Genomic DNA, 12,079 nt, shown 5'->3' with positions numbered 1-12,079 from the left:
CCTCCTGCCTTAAGCTCTTTATGTACAGTGAATTATATATGTCTGAACATAATATGAATGTGAATTATTAATCAAAGGACTTCTCCTGCCCCATGGAGCTGTGTGATAATATCATAAACTTCATATTTCTGTAAATGACTGTAGCTCAACTGTATTCATATTCCTTCTGATATTAGAACCATGAACCCACTGTGTATATGTCGCTTATTTGAATAATAAATCTATTTTCTCAGAGACTGAGCTTGAGAGTTGTGTTTTTTTCTCATTGATGTATAAGTGTGGTATACACTTACACAAGAGAATGGATATTGAATGTGCCTCTCCCTGAACATCAAGCTTTTATTGTGTTACATAGTGCAAGAAAGCTTTTTGCTGATTTGTTTATGTAAAAACATGCAAAGTCATCTACGGCGTGTCATGCTGTTTGGTAAATCTATTGAATTTTGAAAACTCATGCTGACCCACGTATATTTAGCCATTTAAAAATATTTATCCTGATCTCTGACAATCGCAGGTCATTCGTGATCAATAGGCAGGAATAAACAAAGGGAAACCTTAAATGCAAGGACCAAGGAACAACGCATTTTCCTTGAAGGCGCGGCTGTGTACACAGCTTCTTTTTTTCGCCCTTTGCTTTCAGCGTTTGTTATCTGCTCACAGCAGGTTCCTTATCTCCCTGTCAGCCTATTTTCCTGCCTCACCCCAGAAAGTTTATTCTATTTCCATGTCACAGTTTTCTATTTTAATGTTCTGAATACTGGTAACTGGTAACTACCCTTTAGATCTGATTCCCACAATAATTACCAGCTGTGTCATGTCATTGCAAGACAATATTACCATGCACCCTAAAATTCTGAGAAATGGTTTATTTTTGCGCTTTTAAGAAATGCACAACCTAATGTGTCTTTTAAACTGAATAGCTGGATTACAGCATAAAAATACAAGGGGCCCATTGCTGTGAGGTCTAAGGAGCCTGTATCATCTGACAGCCAGCAGATGGCAGTAAACACAAAGCTTTTATTGGTTTGTGACAGCATGACCATATAGTTAGGGACCGTCCTGTTTTATCCTGTCTCCCCTTTCTCCAGCAGCAGTGGCAGCAAAAACTGTCCTGTTAGTAGTTTTTTTTTAAGATTATTATGCTTCGAGGAGTAAACCTCTATATATTGGCGCCCGCTCTACCAACTGAACTATCTGGGCGCCCTGTTAGTAGTGTCCTGAGGAGTCACAGGACAGTGTCCCAGACACTGTCCTGTGACTCCACAGTCATGGAGTCACAGGACATTTTCTGGGAGTCACAGGACAGTGTACAGGACAGTGTCTGACTGTCCCGGGACAGTCATGGAGTCACAGGACAGTTTCTGGGAGTCACAGGACAGTGTACAGGACAGTGTCTGACTGTCCCGGGGCAGTCATGGAGTCACAGGACAGTGTCTGAGTGTCACACAACAGTGTCTGACTGTCCCGGGACACTCCTCATGACACTACTAACAGGACAGGACAGTTTTTGTTACCGCTGCTTCTCCCTTTCAGTTTAATGTGGCAAATGTTACAGAACATCTCTACCACCATGGTACATATTTATATCCATTTACAGGCCTGGTAGTAATTGAAGATTAAAGCAAGCTTCAGCTAGCCAGTAAGATAATGTGTTCTTAAAGCAAAACAGATTTAACTACTCTGTTACAACTGTCTCTTGTTTCTATTATCCTTCAGCAAAGAAGAACGCGAGAATGGAATATAATAATGTCATTAAATTATACGTTGTAACTTCAATTATAAGTTATATGTTTGTTTGATGTCTTGAGACCTTATTGCTGTGACAGATTCTTAGAAAGCTGCTTTTCTGGAAGTATCTTATCTTAACACTACAGAATTTGCTGGGCTTAACTTTATTTTAACTTTATTTAATGCGTGCCTCACATAGAATCAACGGTGGAAGAAGGTTTCAGATCCTTTACTTAAGTAAAAGTAACAAACCACACTGTAAAAAATGCTCTTTTGCAAGTTAAATTCTTGCATTGATAATGCTACTTAAATAGCTAAATGCAGTACTGTAGTAGAACCTGATGCAGATTATTGTTTACTCCTGTAAGTGTTCTACTATTACATTAGATCTAAATGCAGATGTATTGATGTAATGTTAGCAGCATTTTACTGTGTAGCTGGTCAAGGTGGAGATAAAAACAAAACATCGCATTTTATAAGCTCATCATATATTTTAATAAGTAAAATCTTAATTTCTTAAGTAAAGCTGTCAAATAAATGTTGTATAAAAAGTATAATGTGTATTTCTGTTTCTGTAAAGTTTATTTCGCTGGAATTGTACCTTGTATGATTTCATGTGACAAATTAAATTGATTGATTAAAGTGTCACAAAATGTAATTGCTGTGGGAAAACAATTCCGCGTCCTACATATATGGCAACAGCATCTCCAACTAAATCTATAGATCAAGTGGGTTATTAATAACAGGTTGATTATTTCCGAACAACACTTAGCCTAACCTAGGATGGGGCTGGGGGAAGACTGAGGGGACATGTTTGCATCAACCTTAATTTTGTTTTTATATGATTAATTTTTTTATTGTTTTTTTTTATATTTTTAAACATACAGAATATACAAACACAACTGAACAAGAATATCAACCTTAATTTATTAAGGTATTGTAAATGCTCAGGTTCAGGCAAGGTCACAAAATAATTATTAGACATCTTTATAAAACAAACGTTTGACAAGAAATAAATGCATTTGCATTTGCAGACCTACCAACCAGCTAAAACTTATGGCTAAAACAGCGTAGAGAGAAGAAGAGATCGACCAAATGAATCACAGCGTCGGGTTCCTTCCTCTAATGTCAAGCGGGGATATCGGCAACTGATAGTAAAACGGAAGCCTCAAATGCAAGTGTTATTCATTCCTCTCTCATTCCTGTTTAGTTTGGTTGGTTTCCCCAAGGGAGGATGGTGCTTGCAAAGGTAAACGGATTTGATCTAGAAAGGTGAAATTGTGAAATGAATTAATTTACATAGCCTACCTATCAACTTTGGAGAAATATTATTTATTTATATTATTATTAATAAAGCCTTGCATTTATAAAGTCTTGGATTTCGTTACAAAGGTCTTATATTGTTTTGCCTTTCCTAGGATTAAGTTCATACCGTAACAATTACTAATGTAGCTAGGCTAATTAAAAACTGACCGGAGCCCGTCACTGGACGCACCGGACGGAGACACAAAGTAAACACGCCTCTCTGACCGGTACCGGGGGGTTAGCGGTTAAACTGAGCGGAGGATATGCGGAATGTGTCGGTGTCTGTCGGACCTTGGCTGGCCGCTCGGCGCCTTCAGACGAAGCTCAAGCTAACAAGCTAACGGCTTATTAGCTAGCCAAACACCGAGCGGTAACATCTGCAAAGATTGGCTCTGTGTGCGTAACAAACAGAGCGAGCAGCCACCGGACTCTAACATCTGTTGATCCGTGCAGGACTTCACTGTGAGCGGACTGTTTAGAGACAATGTGACCGGCAGGTAACGTTAGCGGTTATCTGCTACTGTAGCAGAGCTGCAAGGAAACGCTGAACTGAGCTGTGTGTTTTCAGTGTTAAACACTGCTGCAGGTATTCATGCATGACTGTTGGTGGTGATTTCCAGAGGTGGAAGACTTTAGATCATGTATTGCAGTAAAAGTAGAAAAAACAGTGTTTTAGAGTTACAAATTACTTGTCAGTTACAAGTCCTGCATTCATCATCTTCCCTATGTAATAGTACAAAAGTATTATCAAAATATACTTAAAAGTACCAAAAGTAAAAGTGCTCATTATGCAGTGTAATATATTTTATTTTATTGGATTATATTATGAGCCAATTAATTGTATTAAATATGACCAATCATTTAAATAAAATGTTTTATTTAATTCAAGTACCCTACTTGAACATGATTATTTTCTATGGTTTAAAATGTATACAGATTTGACATTTAATGGCACATTTATTCCGCGTGCGTGCCGCCATGTTCATGAACCAGAACTTCGACAATAAATCAGTAAGTTGCTACTCAAAAAACTTTCTCAAGGTTGGCAGGTCTGCATTTGTCTAAAATTATCATCCAAACACATGTCAAATTGCATTGACATCTATAGGATCTTCTGTTTTCTATCCCCCCAAAAGGGGTGGGGCCTTGACGTTTTGCGAAGTACTAGTAGCCTATAATAGCCTTCCCCATGTCAGCTGGTCTGATGTACGTTTTCTGGGGGGTGTGTTAACATGCAGACGCTCCCTAAACTGCCACTCGCTTTCTGCAAGTGGGCAGAGCAAACAGAGAGGCTCGTGCGCTGTGGCTGGCTGAAATCATTCCAGTCTGCTCAACGCAGCGACGTCTCCACTCGCTCTTTCCCTGGATTTTGAGTCCTTATACCGCCCGTATATCATCACCGTGGGCTACCGACAGAAACCATTAAAAAGGTAAGCCCCTTTCTGTGAGCGTAGCACCTCCGAAGCTCGTTTTCTGCCTCAGTGTTAAGGGAATAATGCTGGAAGAAGAGGCGCAGCGTTGTAGCTGTGTGTGCTCGGGAGTGGGCGACTTGTCATTGCGGCGTTGCGTGTTTTGTTGTGAAATGTGTGGTGGTCGACCGAAGCAGCTAGCCGCCTCAAGCCTCAAAACAAAGCTAATATAGCCCAAAACGGGGGTAGCTTGCTTGTCAGTCGGCTAGCCACATTAAAGCGAGCCTGGTTGGTAATAGAGCTGGAAAGCTAACGTCAACGCTAGCTGAGTTTTTGCAGCCAGTTAAGGGAATCGGAACGTAAATCGCCGCAGAGAGCAGGGGGTCCTATTGTTATTAACGTTACACGGCAGCTAGCTTGTAAAAGAAGTGATAGTGACACAGTGTAATACTGTAGACACGGATGGCGTACCCGCACAGTCTCTCTGGCAGGATAACACCATTGTGTCGGGAGCATGTTTCGAACAGGTTGTTAAGAATAACGTTCGACTTGTCTTGGTTATAGTGCCAATTTACAGCAGTGCTTCGTTAATGGTGTGCCTCTAAATGATCTAATGAGAATCTTTACTGTCCCTACAACATCAAGAAGTGCTCTTGGCTATTTTTAGCGTTTATTACCCTTATGTGTACAATATTCACCAAGGAGAAATCAGGTGACATTTACAGCTGCACTGTCAGTGTGCCAGTAACAGAAACATTCTTTCTACTGACAGTGGTGCATCTTACAACAGTTTTAACAGACACAGTGTGATGAAACAGTAACCAGGCATTTCACCTTGTTATGTGCAAGCCAGAGAGATATATTTGCTCGGGGTTTTTCTTTCAGCTTCCAGCTCATGATGTTGCGTTTTAGTGGCACCGACTCAGGCTGCGGAAGTTAATCATGTGAATTCATGCATTGTAGGCCCACAGCGTCTTCTTTGGAAATACTTGTTTGGAAAAAGTGTAGGACCTGTATTTTTAGCCAGCATTCCCTGTTTTGAAATGAGCCTTGGGGACATTATTTCCTATAACCGAAAGATTTAATTATGGTAGAGTTGAATGCCAAGGTTATTATATTCTTCATGTTTTACAACTGTTTATTGATGACCAGCAAATTAGTAAAAGCTAAAAAAAGAAAAGAAAAAGAGAGTCAAATCAGTCAGTGACAAAGATATAAGGAGATTAATGAGTTTTAGTTTCTGGTCTGGTGGCTCATTGCTGAAGCACTTATCTCACCAGTGGAGTCCAGTAATTTTCGGTCTGCACCATGAACAGTCTCATGTAATTAGGTTGCTGATTTGATGTGATTATAAGAGAAGCCTCTTGTGTCATTATCATGCAGGCTGCAATGTGTACTTTCAACAAGAAGCTTGTCAAAACTGCTTTAAAGATGCTTGTGATTTGGTTTTGGTAGTGGTAGTGGTTTGCAACACAGGACAAATTTCACTACTGGGACAGTAAAGTATGTCCTATGTTATTTAATGTGACGCAGCAAAAACGTCCCTCCTCCCTGCTTATGATCCTCAAGCAAATGCTGAGTATAGTGACCATCCACCAAGGTGAGCCCCTGTCTTTTATAAAGCGCTCTTTCAGCCACTTTTTTATCTGGAGCTCTTGGGATTATAAATCCTGAGGAAAAGGAGCTTTGCTTCATTGGAGGGGGTGTTGTGTTGGTGGTCTAGGGTGGAAAGCCAGCAGAGGCAGTGGAGGGATGAAGAAGGAGCGATTGAAGATGGAGGGAACGGGGAGAACTGGGCTGTGGTGATGGATGCCATGCAGGGAAGTGGAACATTTGGCCTTTTTGTGATTAAAGGACTCCTGTTCTCTCAGCACAAACATGCCTACACGTATACACCTAGAGCTGTAACTATTCCAAATGTTGCTGTACAATTAATTGTCTCAGAAAAAAAATGCTATATAACAATATAATTGTCTCTTTCAGTCAAATTTTAAAATATTTATTTATTCGTTATTTGGTTATATCACTGTTATGTGACCCAGATAATGTAATAACATAAATACACAGCCTATGAAGTAAACGCCTCTTTATTATCATAAAACATTTTTTCTAACTGTAACCCCCCCCTTGTCATTTTTGTTGCTATGAACATGTAATGGGTCAAATGCCAACAACCTACATAGCTTTAGCTCAACAGTTCGACCAATAATCACTTACATAATTACAGTTTGGCATATCTAAACAAAATCAACAATTACCATCGATAGTCATACCCCTTAGGACCTTAGCTAATGTAGCAATTAATTGCGATCAATCAAAGAAGCTGCAATTATGTAAAAAAAATGGACAATTATGTAATAATTGTTCTAGTCCTACATATACCTGTCTTCTCTGACGTGTGTGGTTAGTCTGGTTTCTGATCACTAAGCCAGACATTCCTGTATCTCCAAAGTATACTTGAGGTCAGAATGAAAGATAAAATCAGCTCTTTGGAAGAAGATTCAGCCATGTGCGTTAGTTAAAAAACCCCACTCCAGCTAGTTGGCACTCCTCTCTGAAAAGGCTCTTTCCCATCACGCAACACACATTCGCATCCTTACAGTCAGTCTACTGTTTGGTGCTCTGCAGTTGCAAAGCACTCATTTATTTCGTGCTGCACATCTGAGCTGCAGAGCGATGTTCATTGGTAGGGCAAGTCACAAAGCCCACAGTAAATCCTCTTGAAAAGCTGTTTTCACATCCAGAGCTAAAAAAACTGAAGAGGTAGGAAAATGAATATTAGGGATTTTCAAAAAGCCTTTACTGTAACCTCGAACATTAATCACGTCCTCAAGTTAATGCGTGGCTTTTTTTTTTCTATTAAAAGATTTCACTCATAGGTGGAATATTTAACTATAAACTGCTGTTAAAACTATTACCTATGAGGGTGTGAGACATTTCAATTATTCCCACTGTTGGCTAGTTAGCTGCTTCTTTCAGTTATTCATCATACCTTGAAATACTGGAATAATAGAATGGTGTTGTTACAGAAACCACCTCAGTCGGCCAACAGAATCTGGTAAAACCAGCATGCTAACATAAAATACTGTCACTCTTGATAATAAGTCTTAGTCATAAGAATAGTTACTGTTGTTAGTATTAAGTAGTAAGGTAACACTTTATAACAACCATCGCTAATAATGGTAAATTGATAAATTAAACTTAAGTTAATAGTTATTTTACTGTTAAAAGACAATGAAATGATAACTAATAATGTTTGCTAATAATATAATAGTAATGCTATCATTTATTATTTTAACAGTTTATTGTTGCAAACAGCATAACATTTTATATATTATGTTAAGTATCGGTTAATGATTACTCGTCTGACTCAGAAATTTGCACAGAAAAAAGGAGCAAATGTGTCTGGCTGGCTATATTTTTATGTCCCAAGGATACAAAGTGAGGACATTTTGCCACTCCTGACTTCTTTAAAGGGGTTTAGAGGATTTGGATTGCATTAAAAGTGAAGACCAGCATTAGGATTAGTTCAGTGTTAGAGAAAGTGTTATAGGCGTGCAGTGCAGAGGTTTGGGATTTAATGTAGTCAGAGAAGGCCCTCACAGGAATGGTGATATCACTGGGTGTGTGTTTTGCATACATTGTATTGCGTAACAGTTCATTGCCCTTAAATGCTGCACTTAATTCTGAAAATGCTTTACTTTTATGTCAGATTTGATTTTGCTTTAAGAGTATTTTAGGTAATGATTCTGAAGTGTGTACGTGAATAATTTTTTTTTTTTTTATCACTTAAATGTCGTTCTTCTACGTATTGTTATGAGACCAACTTGTGTTAGCATAGCAACAGAGCTTGTTTGTGGTGCTGACAGGGAAAAGGTAGTGCCATGACTACTGTCAGCACCTCATCTGCAATTCCTACCCACACTTGTTTGTGACATGCAGGTCGTGTTCAGGGTGGTCCTCCCATCTCTCGGCATGTTGTGGCAGGTTAAACCTGTCAGTGCCAGTCTGAGGAAAGTGATGCCTTATCTATTTTTGTGGCTTTGTAGATGACTTCATAAAGTGTTTTTTTTAACAAGTATGTCCGTTACAAAGTCGTTAACAGCAACAAAGGACAAAAGAAACCAGTGTTACAAGTTTTATGGTATGCAAAGGGCTTGAGTGTCTGTTTGTTAGTCCCCAACACGCATTGAGGGGAATGGAGAGAGCAGTTCCTGTTACATGTCAGTGTTGAGGTATTCACTGTGTGTTGCTGGTCGTCAGTGTCTCCGAGAAATGATATAACTTCCCTTCTTGTAAATGTGTCAAGCCCTTAGACTGGCGACAAGCTGTCCTGTCTGTGGCTTCCTTTATATTTTGGCTTTACCTTTTTTGAGATTTTTGCAGTGCAGAAACAAAAAAATGGACTGCCTGTCCACAAAAGCAAGACAGCTACAGCCACAATACAATTTTAAAAGTCTTAAAAAATCGCAGGGGGACGCCGGTCCCTGTGGGCACTCTGGGAGTTAAAGCTGTCCAGCAGGGGCTCTTCTCAATCAGAGCAACATGTTGCTGAAAGGCCCCTTGCAGTGCCAGCTAATTGGATTTAGGGTTCCAGGGTGGAGCTGGACTTCTTCTTGTGGAGGTCAAGGTTGTCAGGTGCCGGGATTTAAACTCTGTGGTTCACAGCGTGTTACTGATACCTCTTTCACACGGCAATGACCCGGGTTGGACCAGGGTTATCTGACCCGCATTCAGCCCCTTCTTTTGTCACTTCAAACCAAGCCAGTCAACACAAGTTGATCCCTGGTCATGACAATTCAGATACGACCTGGGTAACAACCCGGGAGTGGGGCTGCACGATATAATATGCCATATGTGATAATATTACTTGAGATAAATAAACAGACATTAAAATGTATTCATTTCTGCATTTCTGCTGCATTTATTCTTCTAAAATACAACTAATTGCCTGCTGACTTTAAAAAAAAATTCAATGAAAGCATATCTAACATTCTTTTATTGAACAAATTGAACATTGAATTGAATATAAAAAGCACCACTCAATAAAAGGTTGTGTTACATTTTAATGTGCAGCTTTCTACTGATATTTTCTTTTAACTAACGCAAAAAAACATGTGTGTCAATCGCGATATGTTGCAGCCTTTCGCGATAGTTGATATTGCGATGACGATAAGAAAACAATATATTGTGCAGCCCTACCGATCGGACCAGTTAAGCCGGAAACCCACCCAAATTCTACAGTCAACACAGGTTCAACCCTGGTTGAGACCTCGGGGTGAAAGGGGTCCAGGGGAGAAGCTTGAGCCGCCCTCCTGTGGCGATCACCTTATATTACTTAATAGGATTCTGTGACAAACGTCACTTGCTTTTTTTTTTTAAATCGATGCTTAACATATAATATTATTTATCTAACTTACGGAACTTAAATACCAAGTTTCCTGTATAGTAGTCCACATATTCATCTTTTTCAGTGGCACTCTTATCAGACAGACTGAGGTGGATGGAGAAGGAGAGGAAGACAGAGAGAAGTAGACGTGACAACTTTTGAATCGAATGCTCAGTGGTTTTGTCAGGTGTTCATTTAGAGATGACATTGTTTTTTCATGTCCCATGTTAATGATTGAGTGCTTGTGTTCAGGGTAGTGAGGGTTACTTTGTATAGTGGTGTGTCACTTGGCCGCTCTAGTGCATGACTCCCCTTCCTCCTTGAGCTTATCACCTGGAAGACCAGCCAAATTCATTATTTTTTTTTCATTCTCTTCACCCTACACAAAGGTCATACATTTTTTTCAGAACATCCTCCTTTATTAATGAAGAACTATGAAAAGTGCAGCAAGATTTTTTTGTCTTCTAAATATGTGAAGATTTATACGACAACACCATGAAATTGTTCCGCTTGAAGAACAGTTTGAGCCCATCAGTGACTCAATACAGAAGCCATTCACATTGATCACATTTTAGATAAACTTCCTGAACTTAGCTGCAGGAAAAGCCCGTCTCAAACCCTGGGGTCAGCTCTTGATATCTGGTTACGAGCTGGGTTCCCACCAGTGAGGTGCTGAAGCTGCAGCAGGGCCTGTTTTTCTGGAGGGCCTAATGAATAATTTACAGGCGTGGCTTATGTGAAGAAGTCCCATTAAGATGCAGAGTCACACCGGTCTCCATGGTAGCAGGACCATATTATCAGGATCACGTCTCCTTTGGCCAGGCAACAGGCAAACTAGCACAGTCTTAGTCTGGGAGGGGATAGACACTGACTGGTATGAGGAATTTCACTTTCCTGGATGAGGTTTTGAAAGGATGCTTGTAAATAATCCCAAACCTGGAGCCTCTAAGCATTTAGTGCCAAATGGAGGACTGTCACAGCATCGGTGAGAGAAAAAGGTGGGCTGAGCTAGGCAAAAGGGCCATCTTGTGTCTTGTTATAAAAATGTCTGTACATGTTTATTGTCTTTTTGATGTTGATGATGGCGCAGAGAGTAGTATTCATTCAAACTATTAGACTATTGGTGGATGGACAGAAGGTTAATCTGTAACAATTTTGATAATTGATTAATCATTAAGGCATTTTTTAAGCAAAAGTTCACTGGTTACAGCTCCTCAAAGGTAAATGTGTCTGGTCTTAGTCTCTTACGATTGTAAACTGAACTACTGTACGGCATACACTGATGTATGGGCATGAGTACATGTAGTACAGTAACTATCCCACCTTCATATTACAGGCATATGCTGTTGAGTGGCAGTTGTGACTAATCAGTTATTTATTTTTTTCCCCGTTTGCTCCTTGTGACACGAGAGAATAAAGATACAAATAAGGCGCAGTAAAGTGCAGCATGAGCTGTCAGATTTGTCCATGTGGTGGTGCAGGATGACATTGGGGTTACATGTCAGTCCGTGTGACTGTGTGCCCACAGTTTCCGCTGCTTTGGTTTGTAATAAGCCAGTGTGAACTTGAACCTAACAATATTCAACTTACTGTATAAGCTAGGTAGCCTAACTGTGCAGCTCATTGTGAGCCCACCAGCCTTCTTTCAAAAGTAAGTCACCACCAGAGAGCTCTGAAGTTACCTGAGTGTGAGAAAGTTAAGCTTTATAAAAGACTATTTATATTCAGGAGAAAAATGGATACTTTTTCAAAGTTGATCCATAATTGATGGTCAAAGCTACATCTAGAGCATATTTCTCTACTTTCTGTCATTATGCAACAAGCTCTTAGTGTATGTTATTTCAGTTCAGTAGAATGCTCTTTCTCTTTTAGATCAGGAGTAATGCACTGGAATTAATCTAGACCTCCTTCAGTGTGCTTCACCTTTTTATAGAATATCCCCTTAAACTACACTTTTAAGGAAGTTATTTTCAGCTCCAATCACAGACGCAAAGGAAATGGACAGAGTCTTTACCTCACTCAGCCATCTGGCCTGGTCTTAACAATTCAGCATGTGACAGAACAGGGTCAAAGGCTGTGTGGTTAGGACTCCGCTGGAAAATTATTAAAGCCGGAGATGATTATATTGACAATGATGCGATATCATTGTTCACTCTAAAACCCTGCAGCTTTACCATAAACCAGTTTCATCTGTGCAGACAGGGGAAATAAACTAAGCAGCCATGATTGCAACAAAGTCAAATACCAC

The 12,079-nt window shown here is 39.8% G+C and overlaps 1 protein-coding gene across 2 annotated transcripts in view; it reads left to right on the top strand.

Annotated features, from left to right (window-relative positions):
* Positions 1-4,293: 4,293 nt before the first annotated feature.
* The window catches only part of mgat5 (alpha-1,6-mannosylglycoprotein 6-beta-N-acetylglucosaminyltransferase), an 83,083-nt gene continuing 75,297 nt past the window's right edge, over positions 4,294-12,079 (top strand). For both annotated transcript variants that reach the window (XR_005638500.1, XM_039793492.1), the window contains exon 1: positions 4,294-4,463. The gene's annotated coding sequence lies outside the window, so the exon portion shown is untranslated. The remainder of the gene's footprint in view (positions 4,464-12,079) is intronic.

Source organism: Perca fluviatilis, chromosome 24 (genome assembly GCF_010015445.1).
Source record: "Perca fluviatilis chromosome 24, GENO_Pfluv_1.0, whole genome shotgun sequence".
Classification (NCBI taxonomy): Eukaryota; Metazoa; Chordata; class Actinopteri; order Perciformes; family Percidae; genus Perca; species Perca fluviatilis.
This window is presented reverse-complemented; position numbering and strand designations above follow the sequence as displayed.